We start from the raw sequence: 17,942 nt of genomic DNA, 5'->3' as shown, positions 1-17,942 counted from the left end.
ACATTAACAGCAGGATTGTTCAGTTCATCACACTTATAATGGTATCCTAATTGTAGATAATCAGGCCCAAATTATTTGTTAAAGGAAAAAAAAGCAGGATAAAATTATGCAAACATATCCATAACGGACCAATGACTGGGAAGTGACATGCTCCTACAGTATCTTTTACAGCCAGATCCCACACAGCCTTCTAATCCCCTCACCCCACTCTGTCCTAACTTTTCCCTTTGATCTATCATGTCTTACACCACGGAGCTTACAAGGGGGTCAGGAGAATCCCACGTGTCAAAACAAACTGTATTTTCAAAAACCCCAAGTGGAATCGATGTGCCACAACCTCTCTCTTTGTGCATGCACCCCATGTCAGAGGAACAACGCTGCAATGCCAGGAATGCAGAAACACAGTGCCAGCAGCGCTCAGCCTGCGTGCAGAAAAGCTGTGCTGTGTGTTATGACATGTCTTTAATTTTATGATATAATTCCGTCTACTGACCTTCTCCCTCTCTAAGCACACAGAACAAACTCCGCCTGCTTATATGTCACCAACTTGATTTAAAGGATTACTATGGTTAAAGGGACTGCCCTGCTCCACCCTTGGCTGCCAGCAAGGTGGTCTTTACCTGCCCTTGGTAAAGGACGTGTCTGATCACATCTAATGGTTGCCATTGACTAAGGGTGTGCCTACTTTTTTCCTCTCTTTTTGCTCTTGCTTTATATCAGCTCCAGTGCGTGTAAAGCCCTTTCAAGCTAGGATGGGCTTGCAACCTGCCTGGTTCAACTCGCTAAACCTGCAAAGAAGTAAAAGAGAGGAAAGGCAGAAAGTTTTCTGCTCACACAGAGGGGAATCTGAGTCACCTGTCATGAAAAACCTGAGGAGCACTGAAGTGTATGGAAGGAATCATAGCATGGTTTGGGTCGGAAGGGACCTTAAAGATCATTTAGTTCCAACCCCTCTGCCAGGGTTGGAAACAAGGCTCTGCTTGGAAAGAAGCTAACCCTCAGCAATGAGAAGAGGGGAGCCAGCAGGACCTGCTGAGGGCAATATTGGGGGGATCAATTGCATCCTTAGGCCACTTCTGTTCTCTAGTAAAGCAGATGGACCCTCGAGAAACTACTCGCACCTCTTGTCCATTACTTCCATCCACCACCCATTTGCTGAAGGTTGTAGGTCAAGCTCCACAGGGATATCACCAGCATCACCTACCTGGCACAGGGAGCTGGAAGGACAGCACATAGGGGACCAAGGTAACTACTGAAGATTTTAGCTATAAAAAATTCTGCTGTCCATGTGCCAGCTGAAAGTTTCTTCCCATAGAGCCTTGGAAAAGTTAAGGTAGAGATGACACAGGAGTGGCAGAGGACAAATTTTGGATCCCAACAGCACTTCTGTTTCAAAGCATAAGATTAGTCTTCACAAAAGAAAAGCCTGATGTACTTCCTAGCATAGGGGAAGCAGCAACAATTTTCTCCCCAGCTTTACCCTTTGAAACAGCTGAAACATTTTGGTTGAAGGCTTTCAAAAAGTAATTCAGCCAGAGCCACTGCTCAGCATGGAAATCTGTAGACAGAAACAAAAATAAAATTTTGACCTGGAGACAGTAATTGAAAACAGGGTCTCACAATGTGAATTGTCTTCTGTTAAAGGTGGGGCCCGTTGCACCCACTGTTATTAAGCTTGTCCCACATTTCCCATTGTCTTACTTTCCCTTTGTTCCTCCCTCTAAACACATAACAAACAGAAAAAAACAACTCAAAGTGTATTTGACATCCCTTTAGTTTCCTTCAAGCAGACACACCCTCAGCTGGAAAACACAGCATTTCCAGGGTTGGGGGTGGGATGTTACATGACCCTGTCAAACAGAGCAGCAACACTCTTTTTCTGGTTCACTGTTTCCAAGCACAGATCTAGTCCTGCATGTATAGATGTATTTTTATGCATATACATGTATATATGCTATGCGTTCTGGTGGCAAGTATGGTTTGTATTACTGCTTTACAGACACGATGAGTCTTCACTTCTGCAGGTAGCTTAACAAATAGTAAGAAAAAATTCACATGGAAAGGAAGAGAATGATTCAGTATTTTTCAATCTGCCTGCTAAAATGAAGTCTAATTGCAATGTTTAGAGGAATGACGTGTTTCAGGCAATGTTTTCTACAAGAAAGTCGTGAACAAAAGATTTTAAAAAAAAGAAATTCTAGATGAGGAAATCAAGACCCTGAGAGGTGAAAGCAGGAGCAGAGGACATCAACAGCTCTTCTGTGATGGTTCTTAGCATTACTAGATCATCTTTAGATCTTGTGTTAGCGCACGTGTGCACACACGAGGTTGTTCATCCCCTTTCAAGGTGGGATATTTACTTTTGCTTTGCAGCCTAATAAATGAAAATTCAGTTACTTGAAGTCAAGGCTGAAGAAGACATTATTGGTGAAGCCTTGCTTGCTGATTACATCAGTGGAGACAGCGATTCATACCTGTTTTCCTTGGCTTTGAAACTACCCACAGAGAAGACTGTAGTCAATACGGAATAAAACAAAGGAAATAGGGACCAGATTTACACGAGCGCACATCTGCCAGCAGAATTGTCTATCAGCCACATGGAGAGACAGGATTCCAGCAGATGCAGTGCAACTGGCTTCAGTCCCCAGCAAAGTCAAAACTAAATCGGCAAATACTCATTTCTACTATTGTAGCTAACTGATGTAGGTACTTTTTCTCCTTTGATAGGAATGCTGAGTTACAAACATACCAGTCCTACTACAACAGTAAATCCCTTCTAGTGTAAAAAGAATTGGAAAGAATTCGGAGTTATTATGCTTGTAAGAAAACCAAACATTTGACAGCATAGGAAACAACCTGCCACTAAAAAATAGTGTTCGGCTCATGAACCACACTGGAATTCATTTTCTATGTGGTGAGATAACCTCTGCTATTCTAATAAACAGGACCCAAAGAGGTCCCCTCAAGGAGCAAAGTGTTTCCTGGCAGGAAGACAAATTGTCTCACATTCAGAAAGGAAATGAAGAACCTCAACTTCTTCCAAAATAAGTTATCATCGGGGAGGCAAATGAAGCCTCAGCAAATCTTTCCTTTGGTGGCCTTCACCCTGTGCAGGATGCTGACTCCTGCCCCTCCTGATCAGGATTTAGCACATGACTTCCTGAAGTGTCCATCACCACAACCTTGGGGCACCATCTGCATGCTCCAAGAGACCTTCCTGTACCAGCTCCAAGTCCATGACCCGCCACTACAGTCTGTCTCTATTAAACATCACCTTCTGAGCTCAAGCAAAAGTCACCTGTAGATTTCTTTTTGGTTCAGGAGACCCCACTTCCTTGTCTTGTTCAACCTCCTCTTTCCTCTCCCCCTCACTCTCCCACGTATCACAAAGGTAGAATCTGTTTACTGCAGGTCTTATTATTTATGGAAATCTTTCAGCCACAGCACAGCACACCATCCCCTCGCTCAACCTTCCTCAGCAGAGAGCAGGGCCAGGCAGCATGTGAGCTGCCAAAGATTTAGCCATCATGAGGAGGAAACCCACACAGCTCCAAAGAAGAAAAAAAACCTCTGCAAAGAGGGCTTGCATTTATTTATTTTTCCAGGAGGAAAGCTGGTCCCTGTGGGTGTGTGCGTGCATGTGTGCGTGTGTTTGTCAGGACAATAGGAAAAAGGACAGCGGAGCGGAGCTGCCAGGAAACAGTCGGCCATCTGCCCGTGCGGAGAACAGTTTTTCCTTTTCTTTTGTACTGAGAGGAATGTAGCTGAGAGCCGCCATCCGCCCGTGCTGGGAGGAAATCTGAGCGCCTTTGCTTTGCCAGGGAGAGGAAGCGTGGGGGAGGGAGCAAGCCCGGTCCATGTGGTTAAGCGGTCACTGCACTCACGGCCAATAAAAGCGGGGAAAAAAGCCCTACCGAAACCCCCAGATCCTAAGGAAAAATCTCTCTTCCTCCTCCACCCTTTCACATGCGGTTTGATACTTTCTCCCTCCCAGGGTGATCCCAAGCACAGGAACTGCTGCAGTGGCTCAGCAGAGGAGGGTGTCAGGAGGGCAATGGCCCGGGGAAACAAGCACAGGGGTTTCCCCCTGTGCTGACAGTGGCACCCGGGAGAGAAAGCAACGAAGACAGAAAATCAACTCACATCAACGTGTTGCTAGTCCGCCCATGCCCTGTCCATAGCCAGGAATTTAGCAACCTGAGCGCAAAACAGGTTGCGCAGAGGAAGGACTCTTTGCTCTTTAAAGGCTCCTCAACCCCACTGGACAAGAGCAGAGCATGAGGAGCAAGTCTGTTGCTCATAAACCATCTATATGCATTCTCCCCGTGGGCTTCAGTACAGCTCCGGACCATAAAACTATGTAACAGAGGAGGAAAAAAGATTTGATCTCCTGGTACTGTCAGGCAGAAATGCTGGCAAGACATCACGATGGCTTGATGGCACATTCTTCTGCCACTTTTGTGGCAGAAAAGCCCCAGGGAAATAAATAAATAAAATAGAAAAGAGTAAAATTTTCAAAAGTGACTACACGACTTTGAAGCCTAAAACCCATTTTCACAACCAAGGATCAGATTTTTTTTTAAACAAACATTCCTACTAGGCTTGCAGTTATACTTGCAATTCCATCTCCTTATTTTAACTCCCAAATAAGTCCCAGCTTTGACTGAACTAGCTCTGTATTGTATTCATGTGGCACTTAGGGACATGATCTAGTGTGGACTTGGCCCTGTTAGGTTAATGGTTGTACTCCATGATCTTAGGGGTCTCTGCCAACCTAAATGATTGTATAACTGCAGAAGCAGCTAACATATTCAAGGAACTGTAAGCACACATTCATTTTTCATTGAAACAGGAGACATGTCTAGGTATGGCTGCGAAAATGGAGAGAATATCTCTCTGCACCTTCCTGCACCTACATACCTTGCAAACTCTGCTCTTTACCAGGTGCCAGATCCAGCTCCACAGAGCTGGCAGAACTTGTTAATGTGGGAGACGTCTGAGACAACAGACCACAGTCCTGAAAAAGGCACTTCCAGAAGAACTGATTCATCTAGACATGGTCTAAATAGCTTCCTCATATCTGGCAGCCCGGAAGACAGACAGACACAGTTGACCCTCTGTACCTGAGCGTGTCCAAGGCAGACCTGAACTGACACCTATGCACCCGGTCCCTTTTCAGAAACATAACTCAGCTTTACACATTCTGTTGTGACTTTTTAATCGCTCTGCTTCTCATAAAAACAAAACCATTGGTGTAGCACAATGTGTGACCTGAAGCAAATTCCTTGGCTGTTTCTCTCTTGGTGGGATGAGAGACAAGATGAGAGACAACACAGAGACTTGATATGAGGAAAATTTTTTTTTCACCATAATAGAGCTCTGGAACAGCCCTGCTGTCTCCATTACTGGAGATTTTTTCAAAACCCAACTAAAGCCCTGAGCAAACTGGTCTGAGCTCAGACCTGAACCTCTTTGAGGAGGCTGAATAGAAGCCTCCTGCAATCCCTCCCAGCCTGGATTAACCTATGGTAACATATCATTAATTACTGTAAAAGTGAGTAATCACTCTCATTTTATCTGTGGAAAACAAACAAAAAAATCCCTTTCAAAACATTATTACTAGACGTTTTCCTCCCCCAGTGATATTTTTTTGCCTTTCTCCAACTGATCAGCAAGGAAGCAGTGAAAACAAGATATGTAATTATGCTATCCCTAACACATTTCCATCATCTTTTGTCCATAATAGTTCTGTAGTGCCTAACAAACTTCAACAGCTCAATGGAAGCTATTAGTGGGGCCATGAATCCACAAGTATGATGAGTGCTGTAAATTCTCACTATTAGAAAAGGAAAATATTTTCTTCCCAAATTCATTCAACTTTCAGAGAGATCAAGGTTAAATTTTTTTAATTTTTTTTTCACAACTAACTTAAAAAAACCCCAAACAAACCAAACCAACGAACCAACTACAAAACAAAAATGAGAAATACTGAAAGCATTTATTTGGGAGATTTGTTTTTTCCTTTTGCTGAAGTGTTCCCTTGAGCTTCTCATGGTAGAAAATCTAGAAACTGGAGAGTTATCAAACAAGCACATATTGTTCACTGCTCTCTTCCAAGGGATGTGCTAAAGCCAATACATACATAAAGGCTTTAATTTCCATTGTTTACTTTCTTTTATACACATCACACTGTTTGATAACAGAGAAAAAGCAGAGCACCCATGTACAATTGTCCCCATCAAGCCCTTATCTCACAACCGAAGCAGAGCTATTTGTACACAAGCTTCCAACCCAGAGAACGTGCATCCAAGTTTTGTATTCCAGGGTAACCACAAGGGCATACTCCACCCAAGATGTTTGGATGTTATCCTGGACTGGGCCCCGATACTGTTTATTGTGCACAGGAAAAACTCATTACTACAAAGCCGCCAGCACTGACTGCATTTCACAAGGGCACATTTTACAGGACCCAGAACAAAGTATCAAAGCAGGAGTCTTCTGGAGTTAAACCCTTTACGAAAGCCTTGTCCTCGAACTATTCAATAAACATCATCCCCTTTCATCTTAAATGCTCATAAACATGTTGTTTCCAGTCCAATGCGAGGAGAAATCCTAGCTGCACTGAAGGTATTGATGTGACTGCAGTGTTTATGGTGTGGCTTGCACCTCACCCACCACCCTCCTCATTTCTGCTCGTCCCCAACACAGGTCTACTTACAGAGACACAAGCAGAGCCCTCCCTGCTCAAGTCCATAAAACCTCCCTGGATGGGACAAATCTTACAGGCTCTCACGTGATGTTAAAAGAATACAAAAGTTTCCTGCAGGGTGAGACATGAGGTCTCCCACAGCAGAGGACCAGCACTAGGAGACAGGTGATCTACCTGGTACAACACCCTGATGATATGCAGGTTCCTCTATGAAATTCCCATCCCCTCTGTCCCAAAAGCATCAGCATTACACACGCAGCTTTAAAGGTCTGGCTCAGGAAAGAAGCTGTCTACAAATGTTTGGGGGTTTACTTCTCCTTGTAAAAGATGGTGATTTTAGCAAATGCACATGTTTAAATACCCTACGAACAGGACAGTTAGATCCCAGAATGCTTTGGGTAAGAAGGGACCTTAAAGAGCATCTAGTTCCACAACCCCTGCCGTGGGCAGGGAAACCTTTCACTAGGACCAGGTTGCTCAAAGCACTATCCAACCTGACCTTGAACACTTCCACGGAAGGTGCATCCACAACTTCTCTGGGCAATCTGTTCCAGTGCCTCACCAACCTCAGAGTACAGAATTTCTTCCTAATATCCAATATAAATCTCCCCTCAGTTAGATTATATTTTTTTTAGATATTCCTCACCAGAACCATGTTCTTTATGCCAAGGTAGAAGCTGCACTGTATTGCTTCAGTTATCCATAGCTGAGCACAATGGATCTTTTGATAACAACTACATTTTCCTTACTGAAAAGAGAATGTCTACAGACATAACTGGCAAACTAAACCTAAACTTGATCATTTAGGGGGAAATTCCCTAAACATTTTCTTCAATTAGGAGAGGCACGAGAAGAGCTTATGTAATGTTATACTTGATCTGTTTCTTGGTTGGTAAGAAAAATGTTTGGCATTCAAATAGGCATTCTTCTTCCCATCTCTTCTGCATGTAATAACTCAAACATTCAGACTGGATAGCATCTACTTAATAAAAATCTGTCATCCACTTCTCCAAGGGGGTTTACTGCATTCATATTGAAAAGAAAAGTAAGACAGGAGAAATGTCAGCCTTGGAAATAGGTTAGCAAGAAGGTGTCTTTGCTTATATGTCTTCCTAAGCAAAAATATTTTAGAGATGCATAGTGTTTGTAAATACTGTCATCAAACAAAACTAATAAATCACTCTTCTTTACTTTCCTCAAAACAAATCTGACTTTTCATGATAGGAAAAAACAATGATTAAGAAATCTGTCCTAACTCAGGTCATATGTTTGTCAAGACTGACTTTTCCAAATACCATACACTGAGACAAGAGTAAGCAGCTTATATGTTAAGTATACTCCCAGGTACCTCACATTACCATAATTTTCTATGCAGGAACTAAACTGGAACTGTGGTCTGACCCATCTTAGCTAACTCTTGATGTTCACAAGTGAGCTACTCGCAAGAGGTGATGTGTGCTCTAAAAGCACTCTCTATTCCTGAGGTAGCTACCTCACAAACTCTGAACCATACTGTAAGAGTGCCTGTTTCTCTTACCTCATCAGAAATGGACCAGAAACTTATCTGGGCAAGATGCACTCACGTACTCAAATACAGCTGCATGGCCTCAGCAATGCAATTTCCATAAATCACAAACAGGGTTGAGTGTTGCTGGACGAGTAAATTACTTATGGTTTCTGATTAACTGAAATAATTTTTGCCAAATTTAATCTAAATTCAGTATGCCAAAGCTTACAAGAGTCAGGCTCTTTATTGTGACATTATTACCTACCAAAATTTAGCTAGACTGTGTGTGTGTGTGCTAAACCTCCCCTTCACAGGGAGCTGAAACACTTTGTTTAGGCTTCCCCTCCTTCCTACCAACTATTCTTTGAAGGCAAAAATAGAGGGAAGGGAAGAGGTGGGGCTACCCTCCATGCCACCTTTCTCCAAATAGTTCTTTATACATTTTTTTTTATTCAACCACAAAACCCCAAACCTCATTTCCAGGTCATTGCTCAGCTAGACAGTGACAGTGATACCATCTTGTTCTTCTGGTGATCTCACCCACTTACACCTCACTGCTTCATCACTGTGTCACCAAGTCATGCTGACTCTGTGAAACAACTGCTTAAGAAAAGGTGCATTACACAATCCTCTGCTTAATTCTGTATTCAAGGATTTTGTGGCAAATCATACCCAAATCTCATCTATTGCAAAACACTGTTTACAAGTTAAAAAAAAAAAATATTACACATGCAACAGAGATAATGAAACAGCAGACCTTCTGAAGACCTCAGGAAAAAAGAACAGGGTGGTGATTACCTGTTTCCAGGCCTTTGCGAAAATTTCTTTTTACTTAAAAAAGAAAGAAAAATCAAAGTAATCCAAGCTCAGGTTTGATTTTTCAAAAAGCAGATCTTTCCCAGAAGCCTGAAGTAAAAACAAAACACACCTCATGGCTTTCTACAGTTTCCTGAGGAGAGGAAGTGGAGAGGGAGGTGTTCAGCTCTTCTCCCTGGTACCCTATGATAGGATGCATGGGGATGGTTCAAAGTTGCAGCAGAGGAGGTTCAGACTGGACATTTGGAAGCATTTCTTTACCAAGAGGGTGGTCAAACATTGGAACAGACTTCCTGGAGAGGTGGTCCATGTCCCATGTCTGTCAGTGTTTAAGAGGCATTTGGGCAATGCCCTTGGTAACAGGCTTTAACTTCTGGTCAGCCCTGAAGTGGTTAGGTAGCTGGACCAGATGATCACTGTAGGTTCCTTCCAACTGAAATAGTCTAGTCTATTCACAGTAATAATAATGAAATTTTAATGGAAGGCTGCCTTGAGCACAAATGACCAGAGGGACCGAGATTGACATATGTGAATATTCTGGTTTGAAGGACAGAAAAGCTACAATTTGTATTCCTGCAGAGGTTGCTGGTCAGTTGAAGTCCTTCACTGCTCTGACACGAGAAGTTTCTGATAATATTTCCAGATTGCTTCAGATCAGAAAAGTAAGTTTACCCCATGCAAGCAAACATTAAACAAGTGGAACATGAAGCAATATATTACATGTTAGAATAAGTTATTAAGGAAAGCCCAAACAACCAAAAACCCACCTCATCAAATTCTGACAACATTTTATGAAATTTTGCCTTTTAGAGTTGATCCTGTTTTTCCTTGCAACACACCCAAAGTTGTCTTTCTCTGGCTAGTGGAGGAATTTAGGAACTTAACAGGCGAAACCTTGGTTTCCCACTGAATTTGTGTAACGTAAATCACTCCACAAGAAAACTTTCCTACTGTGCAAACAAGAGGATACTGATGGGGCAAGGTTTAGCACAGACTGAGCAGCAATAGCTGTCAGTATTCTCCACCATCACAAGTAAAGGATTGTTGTATGTGAGAGGTGACACCATGGCAAAGCTTCAACTTGAAGTCACTCACAGTAATCTCCAGGGACAGAGACAGAAATCCAGTGCAAAAACAGTTACCATGTGTTGGTTTCCCAGTAGGAAACCTCAGGCCTCTCTCAGAGTTTGACAAAGCTGAGAAATGGCAGCCAGCTAGATCAGGGTTTCTTACATCATCTGGAAAAAGCTCAATATCTTACACATTTCTTTACAGTAACAAACTGTCTTGTAGAATTAGACCAGGGATTGCTGCACATGCAGCCTATCATGTCAAGGCAGGGAAAACCAGAGTCTCAGTTACCAGATCTCAAGCTCCCTGAACTCAAGACAAAAGTTCCCATGGATCAGTTGAGTGCAGAGGATGCTCCAGGGTCTGATTTTGGCCAGATGTTGATTTTTAAAGTGCTACATGTGCAGGTGCAGACATCCTTCTCAGTTTTAGTATGGGGCATTTACTTCTCCTTGTTACTAAGCCACTCTGAGCTCTGGATAACCCAAGACTCAAGTCTTACCTAAAAAACCCTGTGAAGGCTATATTCACAGCATGCTGAAACATGTTGTACTTTTTTATGTGGAAAATATATACATCTTCTGCAGGGGCTTACAGTTTATAAGGAGAAAGCTCCAATAGTCTGAAAAGTCTCTCTGAGCTCTTTTTTAATTTAGCAATGTGGTGTGTTGGCTGACACTGGCAAGCAAACTCATATTTATGAAGTGTCCTCTCAGTGCCCTGTGAAATTTGCCATTTCCCTCCATGACAGTCAGTGCTATCTATCACGAGAACATAATCCCCTAGGACAGGAGACCCGAGCCCCTTTGCTGCTCTCCTCTGCAAACAGATGTGTGCACGTTCCCCAGCTCTCAAAGTCACAGCCAGCTTTTGACAAAGAACTACAGCAGCTGCACATCTGCAGAGGGGAAAAGCTTTCAGCAAAAAATACAGAGGGGGATCTCATCCTCCCCCCCGCCTGCAAAGCAAGCTCAGCATTTGTTCCTCTCCAGATGACACCCTGATGGGTTGATTTAATCATTCACATATGCATGCCTATTCACATTGCTTCCAAAATACCAGGGCTGTGACAGCATCTCACCTGAACTGCTCACAGTAACACGGCTTGTCAGCAAGTGTTTGGCAAGAAGTCTCAAAGGATAAGAAGAGAAAAATCAATGTTCAAGGACACTGCTAATATAAAATGATTCTAGAGAATACAAGTGGGTGAGTGAGAGACCACTTGTGATGAGGAAAACACCTAAGCAGGTGCTTAATTTTAAGCCTATGCTCAAACCCCACTATCTTCCATTAGAGTGCATGAAGTCCAGTCCAAACTTCCCTGAGCAGGAATGGTTTACTGCACTGAGAGCCAAAATGCTCTGATGGGTGGATCTAAGAATGCACTGCGGCCCACATGTCTGCTTAAATGATATGCCAGACTGGGGGGCACAGCACAAAATATTTAAGTGTAGCAGGATCATGGAAACACTTCACCACTTTTATTCCCAAAGGGAAATCTAATTAAAACGCAGAGCATCTAGCCATTTGAAATTATTCTGGTTACAAAGAGCAGCAAGTCATCCCCCTTGAAACAGTCTCTCTAGTGGATTGCCAGAGTCCCCAGTAAGTTTCTGGAAACACAACTTATGTGCCTGAACTTGGTCAGAAGCCATCTGCTCTCCAGGATCTGCAGGATCAGGGTCTGGCAAGGTCTCAGCCAGAACTCTTTCATCCACTTCCAAGTGAGGTGGCACCTCTCCCCACTCGAGCTGCCCCTAACCATCATAAGCTCTTGATGTTTTAAGCATCTGGGCCAGATTTTCAGATGACCTCAGAGCAAAGCTTTTCTGACTGTTTCTCCAAGACCAGATTTTCTGCCAGGTAGCCCCCTGCAGATATCTAACCAAGGCAAGACCCTTCCAAGCAAGGTTGGCACCCCGTATGCTGAGATGTTCAGCCAATCTGATTACTTACCATGATGCCTAATGAGGAGATGGGCATAGGAAAATAAGAGCTGCCAGCATGTCCTTGCAGAATCTATCTTTACACTGGACTTCATTCAGATCAGTAGCTCTCTGCTGTACATATGCTGGAGGGAACGAGAGCAGTGGAACAAACCTCCACCAGCATTAGCAATACTATTTTACAGAGGAGACAAGACTCGCCACAGTTATAGATGCCACACTTGAAAACAAAGTAGCACTCTTCCAACAGCTCACACAGCGGGCATCTGCCTTATTAGTGGCACAGCACCAGTAGTAGCAAGTCACAAAGCCCACTCTAGACAGCACAGATAGAGCTGAACAACAGCTGTCTTACCTGCCTGGCTTCCTTCCTTTTGCTTTTTACTCTAATCTTCCATCGCGCATCTCAAAATCGTCTCTGCCCCACACCCACACTCCTAGATGAGATCTTGTCAGCACTGCGCATGGAGCCCACTGCATGAAGAACCCAGGGGATGGCCAGGCCCAGCTGTTAGAGGCTTTTCTCTGTGTGGGTTGGTGTTTTTATTTTAACTCCCTCTTCTTCTGGGCCCCTCTTCATCTCTTGCTCCTCCCATCTCCCTCTCTCTGCTCATGAGGACACAGTTTCCATCCTGGCTCTGGGCCAACACATGTACGGGCAAAGGCAGAGCTCAGGAAAAGCCATCTTCTGCTCTCTTTCATCACATAAACACTGCCAGTTCCCAGCCCAGGAGCACAGGGCCGGGCCAGAGCTTTGGCTGCAGTGCAGGGGGACCAAGGACCAGGGACTCCTGCTGGGGCTGAACACGGCAGCCTGGCCACAGTGCAAACCTCCTCTCCTGGCCTTCCTGCTGCTGATGAGCAACTTGAGGCTTTACTGCAACCCAGGAGTTGCTCGTTGGATGGCAGACACAGTTCTGTCTCACATTCAGCAAAAGTCACGTGTAACAGCACATAGAGGTAACAGGGAACATTCAAGCCAAATGCTTGTTCACACCAGTGATTAAAAAAGGAGAACCAGAAGACCCCAAGCAAACCTGGCTGTCAGTGTCCCAGCACTGGGATGACGATCTTGCCCAAAACATATATGAAGGCCTCAGAGATGAACTACATCCTAACAAGTTTAATCAGTAAAAACTGACCTTTAATGACCACAAACTATTGCATCTGGTCTGCTAAATCCTTGCAAGTAACAGTATGCCAGCTACAGCTGGTTTCCCTAACCTGGGGAAGGGACGACACGCTGAAGCAAAGGAGGAAGGTTATACCAGTACTGACAGTGTTCATTCCAGCAGGCCATTACTCTTTCAAGCCTCTATCCTTCCAACTATGCTTGAATTCTCTCAACTGCAGAAAAGACTGAAATTAGGTTCTCAATACATGTTATCTGCGTTAAAGAAAGGAGGCCCATTGTTTCCAGTTTCTTGCAAGGAAGATTTCCCATAAGCCCCCTTTTGGGGTCTTTGTTGAAAACACACAGCACCCCACATTTGACCAGCAAATGTTTAGGCAATTTATTTAGCTTAGAGTAGTATAAACCCAGGGGGTTTCAGTACAGGATTACCCTGGCCATCCCACCAGGATCATTCCAAGAGCATAACCTCTGTTAGCAACTGCAAGGATGACGATATGGTTCAGAACTGCTCAGAGCCACCTCGGCACAGGAGGGACCGGACCATCATAATTGCAGAGCCCCAAAGGCATTGTGCTGCAGGCTCTATGGCCTGAGTTCAGTGAACTCCTGCCTCACTGAAAGACATGAACTGGTGAAGGCTCACATGAGTGGCAGGCAAGGATCCGCTGCTTTGATCAGGAAGATTCTGGGGAATTACGACTTTCACGTCATCAGTCCTAAGTCCACAGACACGGAGTACCTTGACCCACTAGGTTGGTGAATGACATAAAGGCTGGGGGAGGTCTTGAATAAGACCAGCCTATAGGACCTTAAGTATTTATGAATGACAGCGATGATGCCCTTTAGTGCTTTATTAACAGAGGCTTTGACCTGATTCTCAGCCTGTTCTGTGCCAGGCTTCCACCAAAGGACACAGGCCTCAGTTGAAAATCCAGGCTGGTAGAGGGTCAGAGGCTCCAGAGACTCTAGCTTGTCTCAGGCACCCAACTTCAAGATCACTCAAGATCCCTGTGGAACCTTTCAAAAGCACAGCCTTCACAAAGCCAGGAGCCTGGTATTCAGTCATATGGTCATCTTCACTGAAACCTGGGTTGAAATCACCACCAAATGCCATGCATATCCTCATGTTTTCAGCCTTTGCTTTCATTTCCAGAAGCTGAGAAAGCTGCTTAGATGTGAAAACCAGAAAAAAACCCCCATAAGCAAGAAAAACGTGCTACTGTCCTTTCCACTGTACTTCAGAGCTACAATGAAGAAAACATTGTGGGTTAAATGCTGTTTACAGATAGTACTCCTCAGATGTGATGTTCTTTGAGCTGTATACAGGCAAAACTGTGCTTGCTCATTTCTCATCAGGACTTGAATTGCAACAAGAAATTTCTTTCCAGCTACATCCCACTCCCTTCTTCCCTGTGGAGAGTCTCCTTGATCCTTAAGGAACTGCTATGCAAGTGCATTAAAAGTCCTATTTCAGCATTTCCTTCATAGTAGAGGCCTCTTCCAGCCAGCTCTTGGGATCCTGCCAAGAGACATATCAGCCACTAGTACTTAAATCCTTCCGCTAAAAAATGCTTCCCTAAAGAGCTTATACCCCAGTTCTGGATGCCTAAGAGCGCTGATCATCACAATTAACCAGCCTCAACAAGAGCTTAAGAGAGGTCCTTCTCCACTCTCATGTACTTAATGGTGCACTACAGAGCCTTTTCTCCCCCCTTGGTCTGGCCTCCACTTAGCGGGGAGCAGCCTCAGCACAGTTCCAGTCAGGAAACAAATGTCAGGTGCTACAAAAGGAAGGGAGAACCAGCTGCTTTGAATGATGCATTTGGGGGATCCAAAAGAGCATGACACTTATCGGGCACTTCTGAAACACACAGCACCTCTCCATGTAGGGCTCTGTTGCATGAAAATTTCATTGCCAAATTTCTTAAACTCCAGGCAAGGACTGCACTTGCCTCTCTGCCCCCAGAGCACCCAGCAAAACACAGATTTTAATGCCTGTCCATAGGAATTAGTTATTATGGCTGATATTACAAATAATTCAGTGGAAAAGCTCCTCCTGAACTAAGATCACATCTGAAAAATAGAGCTTACACGGTCTTTATTTATTGTCTCCTGGTCAAAATTAACATCTTTAACATGCAAATACACCAGGCATGGGAGAAAGACAAGCCTATTTTAAGTGCTTGACAAAGATCTAAATGCCCTTCTTGTTTTGGAGAACAGAAAGCAGACAGAGGTTGTCTCAGCAGACAAAATGTCTTAAAAGATGTCCGAAGGCAGTGAGCTGGGGACACTACTAAAAGCAGCACTTTGGAACACTCCACACACACTTGTGGTCTACAAGGAACACTGTACTTTGGGTCTGAGCTTCTGAACAGGGAGTAACTTCTTGCATAGACTGTCAGGACATGGACACGCCAAAGGCCAACCCAGGCTTCAGTACAGATCACCCACAGGCAGAGAGTGGTCCCAGCAGAGCCATAAATCTTTAGCCTGCTTTTTACATCTCTGGTCACTCCAGTGCCCTTTGTTTTCAGTGCTTTCTCTTCCATTTCTCAAACGGGCGCCGTATTACCCTGGGAAATCCCATGGCTTTCCTCTCTTTTCCATACTTAGCATGAACTTAATGGTGAACATGAACACACTTAGTGTTTTCAGTTGTTTACAAGTCTGACCCAACATGGTAGCTATCGATTTTCACATGCTGAAATACCATCTGGATTATTTAAAAAAACTCCAAACAACAACCAAACAACCCCCTGCCTCCCAACCCCAACAACCACCAAACCCCACAAACACTACCCCAGTGACAACATTTCAGAACACAACACAAGGGGCTTCCCTCTGGCAGGATGCAATAACTCCCTTTTTGGTGGTTCAGAAAACGGAGCCAGTACTTTATTGGACTTCACTACCACACACCAAGAATGAGTGGTCAGTAAGGTGGCAGCCAACACACAAACCAACTTTTTAATCCACCACCAACACCAGCAGCTCCCTTCCTGGTAGCAAATGAAAACCCCATGAAAATCCCTTTGGCCACTTCTTTATCCTTTCAGCTGAGCTCCAAGCTGGAGATGTTCCTTTCCAAAAACAACAACTCCGTTTAAATGGCAAGAGCAAAGGTGGCTGGGAACACCTTAGGGTCAGGAACAACTCCCATACAATTTGCTGACCTGTTTAGGAAACAAACTATGCTCCTGCAAAGAGCTAAGTGCCCATGCTTAGCACTTACTACCTCTCGCAAGGCTCCAAGCAGTCAGAAAGCCACAATCCCTCCATGACCATCCCTTGTCCAGCACCAAGCATCAAGAGCCTTGATGCTTCTCGGACAGTTGTAAAGTCAAAACCTCTGAAACCATCCCAAATACACCTGGCATGGTTTACCTTCCAGTGTGCATTTGACACCCTAGGACCACAGCAGCAGCCAGCTGTAGCTTCTTCCCTGTTCTCTTCCCAAACACCATTCCCCCTCCAAGAACTCCACGCCTAACCCATTAGCACCCATCAGCACCCATCATCCCTGGGTATCACAGCGGGAAAGCAAACTGGAATTTTTCTCCCCGGGACAGGTGAATATTCTCACGGGTCCCCAGGGGGAGTCAGAAACGTCACCCTGATAAGCTACACACTGCACTCAAGGGCAGATATTTCCTCCAGCCGAAGGTAAAGTAAGAGAAAAAGCAAGCTATCCAGTGCAGAGAGCGAAATGGAGGGCTACCATCAGAGAGGGATTCAGGGGTTTGCCAAAACCGAAGAGAACTCTGGCTGTTTCCTCCAGTAGGGCCCGGGCTTCCCCCAAAGAATGTGCTTTGCGTTTCCTCGTCTGTTCTGTGCCGGAGACTGAGAGTTCGAGGGCTGAGTTCGCTCAGGGGCCCTGTGCTGCGGGGCTGCCGCTGCTCCTCCGCCCCACCGCCCCTGACCCGCCCGAGGACACTTTCCAGCAGCTCCTCACGTCCTCTCGGCCCTTTTCCCACCGGCCGAGACCCGCTCCCGCAGCCAGCCCGACACTCCCGCACCCGGCGGGCTCGGAGAGAGCGGCAGCCTCCCCGTCCCGGCGGGAACGCGGCTGTGCCGGGAGCGCGGGGGCGTTCGGCTCACGGACCCCGCTTTCCCTCTCTGCCGTCGAACGCGGTACGGGGGGGGAACAAAAGCCAATCGAGGGGCGGGAGGGAAGACAGAATTAAGAGGCTTTTCTGGAGCCGCACCGACCCCCGCCGCCCCGGCACTTCTGCTCTCCCCCCGTCCCGCCCGCCGGTTCCTCCGTGTCCCCCTTACCTTCCTCGGCGGAGCGGGGGGGCCGTGCCCCGGCATGACGGCGGCGGTCCCGGCGCCAGGCTGGCGGCGTGCGGACCCGCGGCTGGGGGCTGCCCGCCCGCCCCCCGCCGCCACCGGCCCCGGCCCCGGCCCCGGCCCTGGCCGCCCTCCGGCGGGAGCACCGCCCCATCCCACCCCGTCCCGCCCCGCACCGCCGCCAGGGCAACCGCGCCCGCCCCCCGCCCCGGGCAGGGGCGCGTCCCGTGCTGCTCACTCGGGAAGGGGGATGCCCGGGGGTAACGGGGAGCGCCCAGGGGCAAGGGGGGATGCCCGAGGGTGAAGGGGGGATGCCCGGGGGTGAAGGGGGCTGCTCGGGTGTCGAGGCCAGAAATGAAATCCCGAGAGGAGGCGCTCCAGCCGCCTTTCTGGTTGCAAACAAAAGTACCCGAGGGAACGTAGAAAGTCCTTACTCGCTACCAACTCAGCACCTGTCACTGCCAC

At 45.9% G+C, this 17,942-nt stretch overlaps 1 protein-coding gene across 2 annotated transcripts in view; it reads right to left on the bottom strand.

Moving 5' to 3' along the window:
- The window catches only part of DENND2A (DENN domain containing 2A), a 57,133-nt gene extending 39,569 nt beyond the window's left edge, over window positions 1–17,564 (bottom strand). For both annotated transcript variants that reach the window (XM_027743834.2, XM_027743836.2), the window contains exon 1: window positions 17,463–17,564. The gene's annotated coding sequence lies outside the window, so the exon portion shown is untranslated. The remainder of the gene's footprint in view (window positions 1–17,462) is intronic.
- Window positions 17,565–17,942: the final 378 nt, after the last annotated feature.

The sequence above is a fragment of the Pipra filicauda genome, unplaced genomic scaffold, assembly GCF_003945595.2.
Source record: "Pipra filicauda isolate LSUMZ 115617 unplaced genomic scaffold, ASM394559v2 scaffold2_size9829703_pilon, whole genome shotgun sequence".
Lineage (NCBI taxonomy): Eukaryota > Metazoa > Chordata > Aves > Passeriformes > Pipridae > Pipra > Pipra filicauda.
The sequence above is the reverse complement of the archived record's forward strand: the minus strand, read 5'-3'. Positions and strand labels throughout refer to the sequence as shown.